Source organism: Tachypleus tridentatus, chromosome 7 (assembly GCF_004210375.1).
Source record: "Tachypleus tridentatus isolate NWPU-2018 chromosome 7, ASM421037v1, whole genome shotgun sequence".
In the NCBI taxonomy this organism is placed as follows: Eukaryota; Metazoa; Arthropoda; class Merostomata; order Xiphosura; family Limulidae; genus Tachypleus; species Tachypleus tridentatus.
Genome location: NC_134831.1, coordinates 60,791,608 through 60,803,886, shown reverse-complemented (window position 1 = coordinate 60,803,886; position 12,279 = coordinate 60,791,608).

Sequence of the window (12,279 nt, the reverse complement as noted above, 5' to 3'; positions counted from 1 at the left end):
CAAATGATATATAGTATATATTATTGGTTTACTATATCTGACATACTATAAACCTCGGAAGCTATAACTGTGATTAACGCTTATTAATTTGCAACTTCAGATATCTGACCAGCAACTTTTATAAATTTCAAACGTTACAAACTATTTAACTTCAGCAGATTCGCATAGGCCATTAATATTTTTACGAGAACACTACCTAGTTTCATCGGCAGAAAAACGCAACTTGTGCCCGATGAAAAAAGAATACAGAGCCAGCTAGCTCTCGAGTAAGTGAATTGTATTTACATCACTTCGAAATTAATTCATTTATCGTGAACGCTCGATAACATGTCAAGGAAACTGAATAGTGTTTGTACGTTTGTAAAACTTTTGTATATAGATCATTATTTGCAATAGCCATTATTGTAAAATACTGTTTGTGTATTAAAATATTTTTGTATTAAATTAAGAAAATGTGTGTATCAATTTTGTTAACAAGTATCATAAATTAGATACATATTTAACTTCTAAATTTAAATTACAATTTCACCTACTTTCAGGCAACTTGAAATTGTAATACTTAACATAACTGAATCATTTTCATGTAAATTTTATACACAGTGGCATACTTTTAGCCATTCGTTCTTTGGGTTAACAGCTGAAATTCCCATGTTCGTATATAAATCTTCGAAATTAGATAATATGTTTCAAAACAATGCCATTATCATAAGTAATTGATAAGGAACTAACAATGTACATAGTGATACAAACTATTATCCTACTGTTTGTTTACTCTGCCTGTCAATACATTGCACATTGTCGTAATTTCCGCCATTTGCTCATAATAATTTATAGCAACTAAAATACTTATACAGAAAATTCTTAATTACGCCTTCATATTCATTAATAAAAACTACTGAGTTAAAACATTGGTTCATAATGATATTAGTATCATCGTAAAGCATCTTCAGATTATTTTCGTATTTCAATTTATTGTTCTGGAGTAGAAGATGGAACTTTATTATTAGTTATTTTCTAGAAGATCCTTTTAATTAAACAAACCAAGAAACATCTTTTCATCACAGTTTTATTTATTGTTAATATCAGGAATACAATTTATTTTTGATTTAATCAATGATCTCTATTAACAGTAATCAATCTTTTTTTTATTGTCTCGACCAGTTATTTAAATTCATACAAATGCACCATATTTTCTCCTTAAAAACCTATTTAGAATTCCAAAATTCGGGTTTAGATATCCTGCGGCGAACACAACAAAGAGTCTAATGTGGATTTACCCTAAAACAAACAAAGCTCTAAAAATCTAAACCGTTAATGTAAATATATTTATCAAATCATTGAAGAGTGTTTCTTTGTGCATGGAATTTCTTTGTTCGAGGTCCTATAAATTAACCCAGTGACAACTGAGGGTAAAACTCCCAGCAATACAGCCGATGACTGTCACTAACAATCCTCCAACAGTTACACTTTTTTATGTAGCATTAACAAGGGATGACCATGAAAGGAGGCTTGGGATCTGTATAATATAGAAGATAATGACTTTGGTGGAAGGCAACTCGTCACGTCTCAAAGCAGAAGTTCACTAGTTTTAAAACCAGGCTGCCAGACGTGGAATTGTCCCTGCTAAAGATTAATATATCATAAGAATGCTTATGGCCAATTTTGAGGCAACTGCCACCTTGAAGTATTTCCTGGCCAGCCTAAAGTGAAGACAATGGAATGAAAACTCGTTCTTGGCAATCAATGAGGGCAGTTATTGATTATTCTTACTTCATGTTAATAAATGTTGTAAATGTATGGGTAACTTAGCATTTCGTCTTTCTCTTTTTGTATTTGTTATGCTTGTATTTAATCTGCTTAAGGATTTATTTTAAATGATGACTATTTTGTAGTGTCATTAAGAATTCAGTTCTGTTGTATTATAAATGTTTACTTGTTTATTGAGATTTTATGTGGAAGGACCTGTGTTAATATACATGTATTGTCGTGTTACTTTCTATTTAGTAAAGGGTTGTTTTTAACTTTTCATTTTATGATTGTTTACTTTCTGCTAAGCCGATATATTTTTGTTTAAAGAGTTCGTTTTTCCATTTACTGCATATCAAAGAATAAATGTGATTAAACAGCTTTTTATTCAAGTATGTTCTGTTTTAATTTTGTTTGGCAATAATATGATGAAACGAATTATCATTGTTTAAGAAACTCGCTTTTAGCACACGCAATTTTTTTGCGTAAAATAATTTAGTTAACTCTCTCAAGTGATTTTGTAATATCTAATGATAAAGATTGATTTTTATTTTCTTTAAAGCATGATGATCAATTCGACATTTTATATATTCTTATGTAACTTCTTTTTTTAGCAGCTACTGTATTGATGTGCGAATTTCTGTTTTGAAAACGTTTGTTTTTTATTAATGGTTTTACAATGGGGTTTAGAAGGTCTAAGGCTGTTAAAGAAAGTTTTTTCGGGTCTTTGCAAAACAGTTTTTTTTATCTTGACTCTCTGATTACAAATTTTTAATGAAATTTCTGTCAGACTTTTTTATTATAACTCGATTTTCTTTATTATTAAATTTTCTGTAGATAGTGTATTATTATTATTACTATTATTATTGTTGGTGTGTTTTCGTATAGCAAAGCCATATCGGGCTATCTGCTGAGCTCACCGAGGGGAACTTACCGCTCTACTACCGGGGTGCTGTATTATTATTATTTATGGACTTGAATTATGGCATTGCGTTATACGATATTATTTTTTTTTTTTGTATTTACTATTGTATAAATCATATATGTTATTCTGGTAATGCTTCTAATTATGAGGACTATGATTATTGTTAAAGGTTTTGAGCATTGTGTGTGTATGAGTGAATGTGTCTGATTACATTTATTTAAACTATTATTTGAGTGTTAAAGAGCATATTTTCGTATTCATGTATTGTTTCTTTGCTAAATAATTTTAATTATATTATTTACATTTTTGTCAAAGAGTGTTTCTTTATGTATATAATTTCTTTGTTAAATGATATTTTTATCAAGTGGGTATATGTGATAGTTTTTTTTGCTTACGTGTCGTGCCACCTATGTAAGTATTTTCAGGGGCAAGAGAAAGTTTGTGCATTACTTGATTAAAGCAAGAGTTTAAAGTTTATTGGTTTTAAGATTAAAATTAATTGTCAGCTTGATGACAAGCCTGAAGTAGGGAAAAGAGGAAAATGAGATATATAGATATAAGAATTTGAATTTGAAAGCACTGCTTGAAATTTTTATAAACTTTGATTAAGTCCATCTTACTCTAGCTTGGCAGAGCATTTCGAATAGTTTTACTTAAGTACACAATAAAAATAAAAACATGAACATTTGGTTTCACCACTTACCTTTCCTGTTGAGTAAATTATCGTCACTTTTGAAAAGTTTCGTTTGATTTATTTTGAATTTCGCGCAAAACTACACGAGGTCAATCTGCACTAGCCGTCCCTAATTTAGCAATGTAAGACTAGAGGAAAGGCAGCTAGTCATCACCTCCCACAGCCAACTCTTGCGCCACTATTTTACCAACGAATAATAGGATTGACCGTCACATTATATCCCCTCATGGCTGATAGGGGGAACATGTTTGATGTGACGGGGATTCGAACCCGCGACATTCGGATTACTAGTTGGGTGTCTTATCCACCTGACCATGCCTCATTCTTTTAAAAAGTAAATATATACAAAGCAGCATCGTCATATTGAACGAGAAATGAAGAATAAGTGGGTTAACCCTTAGGACAACTTTAGCGGTAGCATCCACCTTCGGTGAAGGAGAGGGTCCATACTTCGTTTTGACTAATTCAAGGCTCTATCATTTACTAAAAACGACCTAGTCTTTGTAGAAGTCTATATGCCAAATTAGGGAACAAGGCCTAACTGTTGGTGACAGTGTTAGTCATTAACGTTGTTGTCCAAGCGTCTCCAGCGTCTTTTTCCTGTATTTCTGCTGGTCGTTCACACCTCAAAGAGATCTCAATTGTGAAAGAGTCGTCTTTGCTTTAGTATGATATGGACGGGAGTGCAGCTCTCGTGTATATGCTCCACCTTCACAAATAACATCCAATGGGACGCCTCAGCGAGATTTCTTTGGCAGTAAAATTTGACACATCTCTTTTTTTATTGTTAATGTTATGGTAGTTCTTTGTTGTGGTTGATTTGTTGGTAACCTAAACTCAAATGGAGTGAAGAAGCTCTCAATGTACCAATGATAGATACAAGTACTCTATTTAAGGAGGACTGAAAGTCTGGAAGTGGAAATCCTTCAAATTGAAGATCATAGAAGTCCAGGTTCTGATCAAACAGGAAGTCCTGAGCATAAATTTGGTCATCGTAATTTTACTTTTCATGACATCTTAAAATACTGAAGGCTTCAGCATACACAAAAATAAAAATATCCACTGGCCACTTCAATAAAATAGTCTAAATGGTTAAAAAAACCATCCTAAATGGTAAAATTCCACATTTAAAATGCAAATCTGAGTACTTCTAGTTAGTCAAAAGATTTACCATGTATGTGGGTTTAGGAAAGGATCAAACTGTCCAGTTAAAACCATCAATCCAGTCTAAAACTATCTTTAAGGAAAGTAATATTTGGATAGCTTTGGTTGAGTGTTATTTTTATGGAGCTTATGTGTGGTCATGCTGTATTCACTTACAGAACATGTATTCCTAATGCCCACCAACATCTTCATTTACAGGCTCAATAAGGACTTCATTTGATCAATACCTTATTAACTATGCTACCTCCTGTTTCCATTTAAAGACCATGGCAAACATGCATACACTTCGACTCAGGTCCATTCCATTCACTATCACCTGGTTGTTAGGCAGTCAATTACTAGTTACAGAAGGAAAGTAGTGAGGCCAAAAATGTAAAATTGTTTTTTTTCAAAATGATATTACTAAGGCTAGCAGTTGTTAATCTACACTTTTAACAATAAGAATTCACTAGAATATTAATACTTTACCACTTTCTTTTAAATATACCTTTGACATTGGTTTGATACAGTTTTATAGTTCCAAGCTTCAGCATCAGTATAATGTTTTGCTCCTCATAGTACACTTAAAACTTGCGCTTTCATCCATCTTGTACCACATCTCCCACTGAAACAATGTTAAGAACGTATTCAAAAAACTAGGTGCATGTTAAAAAATTATTATTTCAGAACAATAAAACAGCGAGCACATCAAGTTATTCTCTGTGAACTTCATACACCGTTGATAAATTCATCCACTCTTAAATAATTTCATTTAAATTAATCGAAATAGTTTGTATTACTCTTTAAAGAAAAAGGGTAAAACAGTATTTTCACTAAGAAATAGTGCGAGTCTTTCAACTAGTTTTATCGTGTGTTTTTTTTAAATAGCTTCCTGTCAAATGATTTTAATGTCAAAATTGAAACAAACATTCATGAGAATAACAGGTATACTTCTTCAAAAACTTCCTTGGAGTAATCGCAATTAACCTCAAATTCCGAAGCTTGAATATTCAGACCAAATCACCTCTTTTTATATCCATAAATTGTGATCTAAGAGTATTGCTCATTGTACAAGTAGTCCATTCATCATATTTAACATTCATGAATGTCTTTATGTGATGTTCATACGTGAAAGTGGGACTACACATGGATATTTATCTATACCTATGTACTGTTATATACATGTGCCATTATTACGTATTGTCACATACCAAACTGGCTGAAACAGGCTTTCTCAAGCACAACTTCAAATTACTTAGGTACCCATGCCAGGCTATTTTTCAAAACCACTACTCAGTAGTTGTCATCTATACGCTGTAAAATTCAACATGTTTTTCTACCAGGTATCATGAAATAACTAATTGTTAAAACAATTCAGCTAAACAAATAATTTTCTGCTACAATTTTCATTAGTTAGAGTTAATATCAGTTCTATTACGACAGTATATTTCAATAAACCCTCAGAAAACCCAACACCCTCATTGTATGTGGAGAAATCACACATTTTTCTAGTGTACTAGAACAGATCTAGTGAATACTATAAGATATTGTCAGTTTGCTAGATCAGATATGATATTCTAATGAAATGGTTGCAATGTTTTTCTTGAAAATTTTACCTAATAGCTCAGAAAATAAAAGTCACAACACCCTATAAATTGAGTATTCAAAACTCCTAGTTATTATTGTTAGTTGTACAAACTGTTGATGATGCACTAGGTATTACATCCATTGGAATTAGCTCTCCTAACTTTGTTAATCGAGCAAATATCATCTGACATCCAACGGATTTACTAATGATAAAACCCTTTTGAGAGCCCAGAAAGTAAGAACTGTAAAGTCATTTTGGTTCTGATGATTTTGCAATAAACAAACCATTTTAAATTCAGATAATCAAGTAGTAGCCACATAGTAGTAGTACCTATAATGTACCTTATAATACCAAACAAAAGCTCATAAAGAAAGGGTTATGATACCTTTTTACTGGAGTTTTTTAGCTCCTTACTATCATCTCCAGGTGTAAGAAGTGGTGCTACACAAGGCATTGCATCTATTGGCATCAGCCATCTAGAATAGCTTTAAGATGATTAAGTGGAAATAGCACAGTGTAATTCATACATGGTACAGTGAACATTATTTATATATCCTGGCAGACAAGGATTGCCACTTCGTTTAGCCAGTGGTTGGCCTAGTTTTTGATCAAGATTAATCTCAAACATATTGATTGAAAAATTATTGTTGGCAGTTCCTTGGACGTTTGGTACACTTTTAGACCCAACATTTTTTTTCACCTGACTTATTTTAAATATTCAGATAAGCACCCTTAGCTCTTGGAGTTGCAGTAAGATAAGACTGAGTTCTCTTCTTTATCTGTCTCGACTATCTTCACTACTTACTCATGGTCAGGACAGTTCACCATTCCCATAGATGCAGATTGTTGATGTGACCCATGCGTTTTTGTGTGCCTCTCGACTGCTGTAACTAACTTGTATGTCATTTAACTGACTCATAGGAACACAAGATTAGGTTGTTCTATATGGGGTAAGAACGTCCCGTGTTGCTGGCACACACCAAAATCAAATCAATATTTACTCTTGTATATTTGTGCCATCTCCATCTTATTTTAGCCCTTCTTCTATCACATGATGGCATTTCATATCTATTGACATGCAAACTCGCATGCACCAACTAACGCAGACCTATACCACTCCACACGTCCTTGCAGATATTACAAGGCATCTACTCTATGTGAAGAAAAATATATTACGTCTGCGAGAAGCATGCCTTCTTGGCCGTACATGAGCATATTTGGCAAACAACCTGCTGATCTCTATTCAGTTGTGAATTTGTAGTCATGGCGTACGGTAAGTGTCTGTCCCTGTTCTTCAAGTTCTGAAAAACGAACTCAGTACACATATATTAATTGACCCATCAAATATCCTTCAAGGAAATAAAATAATAATCCACTTGTGGGACAGTGATAAGTATATAGACTTACAATGCCCAAATCCACGGCTCGATTTCTCCCAATGAACACAGCATATAGCCCAATGTGGTTTTTACTTTAAACAAACAAGGAATAATACATTACACTTGACAAATACCATTGTACAATAAACGGATGAAAACACCCTTTAATACTGAAAAAGTAGTGCGTATATACACTTACAGTAATAGAAACTAAAACTGAGTAAGAAAATATTAATACAGAGTTACATTATTCACTGTCAAAGTGAACAGACTGATACAAAATCTAGTTATTAACCCAAATATAATAAAATAAAAATGTTACCAATAAAACATTTTATACTTTTTAACTTTAATAATGATTTAGAGATACCCCCTTGTGAATGTACTCTGACACAAGAAGAACATGTAAAACTGAGGTCTGCACAAACTCTTTCCATAAAAGAAAAATGAGGAGAAATTACTTAATGCAAAAAAGATAACTATACAATACCAATTATCTATCAAAATTCATATTTTAATATTTAACATAAAGATACAAACCCTGAAAATATTGAAACGAAGTTAACTACTTTTTGTTCACTTACTTTCGTGTTGTGTTTATAAGTGAATAGTAGTGATTTTAAACTTACAAAGTATATACTATGTATTTCAATTAATAGTAAGATAAAGAAAAGATGTTAAGAATGAATAAATGTACCAAAACCTGACTCCATGCTCCTTCACACATGCTTACATTGTGAAAGATGGAAAACTATTTCATTAGAAAAAAAATATTGAAATAAATACACATACACACACACTATACACAAATAAGTAAGAGCCTGCCTAGGCTCCCGTCTTCCATATTCACTCATGAATGCAAAAAGTTCAGAGCATTCTAAATCAAAATCGAAACACAAAATGTATGATATAAATTGCAATAACTTATATATATATATATATATATATATATATACACACACACACAAGTGCTCATCTTGGAAAGTGGTCAAGGCTTACTCCTCCTTGCTTCAATTCCACGGGTAGAGTTTCCGGTGTAAATATTGTCTTTTGAATGCTATTCTTGCATACCTAAAGATCTACTCAAGCCCCCACCAAGTTCCACTCAGCTTCCGCTAGCCTGTTCCATAAAAGACAGACCTCCTTATATCTCTGAGAGGGAGTGGGCATTTGTCTCAGATGATGTTATTCCTGGTTGTGGAAAGCAAGGCCTACATCTCTTCAGATGTCATCTCTTGGTAATGGTTTATGAGCGCTGGAATATGTCTAATGTTGACTAGTTCAAGATCACCTTAGGTGACCAAGAAGAGAGTTATATACTCAGCTACTTCTAGGATATATTCAATGGTCACTTTTATCGTCTTCTGAATGGTCCAGGCTAAGAGGTAGAGGCTCCCTCATTCATGGAAAGAATTCTTAGACAAGCAATCTTCACCACTTCCATCTTAGTTCTTGTCACCAACATTAAAGTCTTGATAGCGCTCAACCTGGTTTTCACTTTTCAAGACTTGGACGTTTCTTTAGAGACAGCTAGTGGCTCCATCAAAATACAGGACACATTTGCTGTCTCCTCCTAGATGTTGTGCACCCAATGTGATACATATCACTAGGCCCTCTATTCTTTGGTCTTCATCTCCTTAGGTAGCATCACTGCCAAAACTCGCTCCTTCTGCTGAATCGTTCAGAGGCTTGGTTCCTCAGGGTATGATAGCATTGTATTCAACGATCTGATTCTGGAATCTTCCCTAAACTTCTTAAAACCATGAAGGTTCTCATCAGTCATTGCAGGCATTAGTGCCTATCTGGTTACCAGTTTGGCAAGTTATCCTAAATAGAATGCGTTGGAAAGCAATGTATATTTATTCATTGGCTTACTAATGGTAAATGTCAGTCTGGCACTCTCCATTTCTATGATGACTTTATGCTTCTCACTGTTAAAGAAATATTGAGCATTATGAAGAAGTTGTGAGGCATTACAAGTTGGAAATTAGCTCAAGATTTATTTATTGAATACAAATTAATTTATTAACTTCGAAAATGCTTCTCACCTCTGTACACTTCAAACAGTTGTTACGTTGTATGCACTACTATGTAACTTCCTGTGTATACCATAAGCCTTAAACAAAATTCCCACCATTCATGTCTGAATGTGCATTGCACCAGCCAATGATGTAATCATCGTTAAACTCTAACTCTTCACCAGTAGGAAAATGATACATCCTCCACGCACAGTAATCTCATGAGTACTGGTATTTGAAAATAGACTCGCATTTCTCTTTACTGTTTTTTTTTAGACATTTTTTTAAAAAAATTACTGGAATTTTTGCACTTATTATTTTGAATTGTTATTAATATTTGTATTGTAGTCTTTTCTTCCTGAAATTTCTTGATTATAAAAAAATGATACTAAAGTTTACTTATCCCACAAGACTTTCATGCAAATTGTCTTTAGTTTGATTTTCTTTTAAGCAAATTTTGTACTTTTGGAATATGTGTCCAGTTATCTGTTGTTGTTGTTTAATCTAACATACAAATTTCAACGAGTGCTTTTCAAGATTGTCATCAGCCTGATAGTCAGCATATGCATCATTACCATTCTTAGTTTATTTTATTTCTAAGTTATTACAGCGACAATAGTAAAAAGTAAAATACCAGCTCATTTATATTTTACAGAAAAAAGGACCAGTACAATTCAGTTTATTCACTACCATTTGTTCTTTGTGAAGCAGTAATCAATTTACAAAGGTTAGACTGCATGTTGTTACTATTATATTTCAAAACACATTCAGGAAAGCTGGATTCCCTCGTTGGTAGTATACACTTTCCACAAAGATCTGTTAGCACTCTTGTAGTATAAAGTGTTATGCTCTACAGAACTCTCACTTCACAACTAGATTGTTAAAATGATTCCTAGGAATGTCAAATGACATTTTGCATCCATCAGTTGCAGGAAGACGTATTATCCTTTCCTCTGTCTTCACTAAGTTGAAATCCTCATATTTATCAAAGGCATACAATGTCTGTGTTGTATGTGCTGACATTTCGAAGTAATTCATTAGGATAAACCTGTGGAAGACTTCTAAACATGCCACCATTTTCACCAAAAATATGCAGTTCAGCCACGACATCTCTGATATACACGTTGAACTGTGCATTATCTTGGACAGTGCTTTTATTCTTTGGTTCAATTGGACTCTCGAGTATATGTCATAGTTCTGCTTTGATGTTATTTAGTGACGCTCCATCTTTGTAGAAGTTAATTGTTGGAACTGAAGTGATGGGACAGCTCAACACATGCTTTATATTCGAATTAGGGAAGAATAGTGTCAAAATCAATGCAAAACAACAGGCCATTGATTGTGAACAGTGTTTTCTTTCCAATAATCTTGATTGTTGTTTTCATTTTAACAGTTTAGAATATTTTTACTTTGCACTTCATAATGGCACAGGGATACGTCTGTGGGCTTAAAACGCTAGAAACTGGGATTCGATACCCGTAGTGAGCAGATTTATAGTTTTGTGCATAACTTTAAATAACTTAACAATTTTATTTTGGACTTATGGATTGGCTGATACACAATTCGTTGCAATTTTATGAAAGTGACTCATTGATATAGTCTTACATCTGCTTTGTTCCGAATTGAAAGGCAAACAACAGAGATTTCTGAACCTCGTTGATTTTTATGATACCACCAGCAGTGTTAATTAGATGTTTATGTGGATGTTGGACAGGTATGAATGGACGTGTTATATTATCATTTATATGTTGAATTATATGCTGCTCATCGCCCTGTAAGGCTGCTGGGTGTGTTTTGTTCATGTCCTAATCTTCTTTTGAGCTATTCTTACTCCTCTAATGTATGGCAGCTGTATATTCACTCAAACATTGACGTGTGATGGTGCAACAAAGTAATGCTAATTATTTTCTTATCAGTCCAAATATTCAGCCATTGCTCTTTTCATCATAAATGATAGTATATTCGACACCCATGTATTTTTTATGTATCATTATCAACGATTGTTTTGATATTTATCTCATTCAACACAATATATTTAATCTCATTCGCCCTTACATTGCAGAGTACGTTTTGGTACCAACTATGTATAAATAGCAAGATTTGTGATGCAATTATGTCAAATTATGTTATTTTTTGAAGCAACCATAATATTTTAGACAGGGGTAATATTCAAATGTGAATATTTCATAGACTGTTCAAGAAAAAAATAGCTACAACATAACTAAATATGTCATATATATGTTTGTCTGTTGTTTTAGAGCTGTTGTTGCTATGAGTAATGATGTGGGAAAGCAAATCCAATCATTCCGTGCACTCTAATCACAAAGCCACAATAGTCAGATATATCTCATATACCTCAGGTTACAGGATTTATAATTACACTATGGAGGTTACCAATTCTTAGACATATTGAATAAAATAAAACTTCAAGCATTTATACAGAACTTAGCTGTCATAATACTTCATTGTAGTAGTGGAGTCGTGCCCATAGGTCACGGATGGGCATACTCCCACACCAGTCGCACAGCGGTCTGTCTGCGGACTCACACCACTAGAATCGGGTTTCGATAACCGTGATAGACAGAGCACAGATATCCTATATATAGCTTTATGCTTAATTCTAAATAATTAATCAACCAATGAATTGTGGCAAAAACGTCCTACACATTTTGTAGCAACGAATATTATAAATTTGATGGTCCATTTCCACGATTCATTCACACGAAAGTTAACTAAGAATTAGATTTCAGTGCGGTTCAGTGGTTGCCTTCCCTTTAAAATGTTAG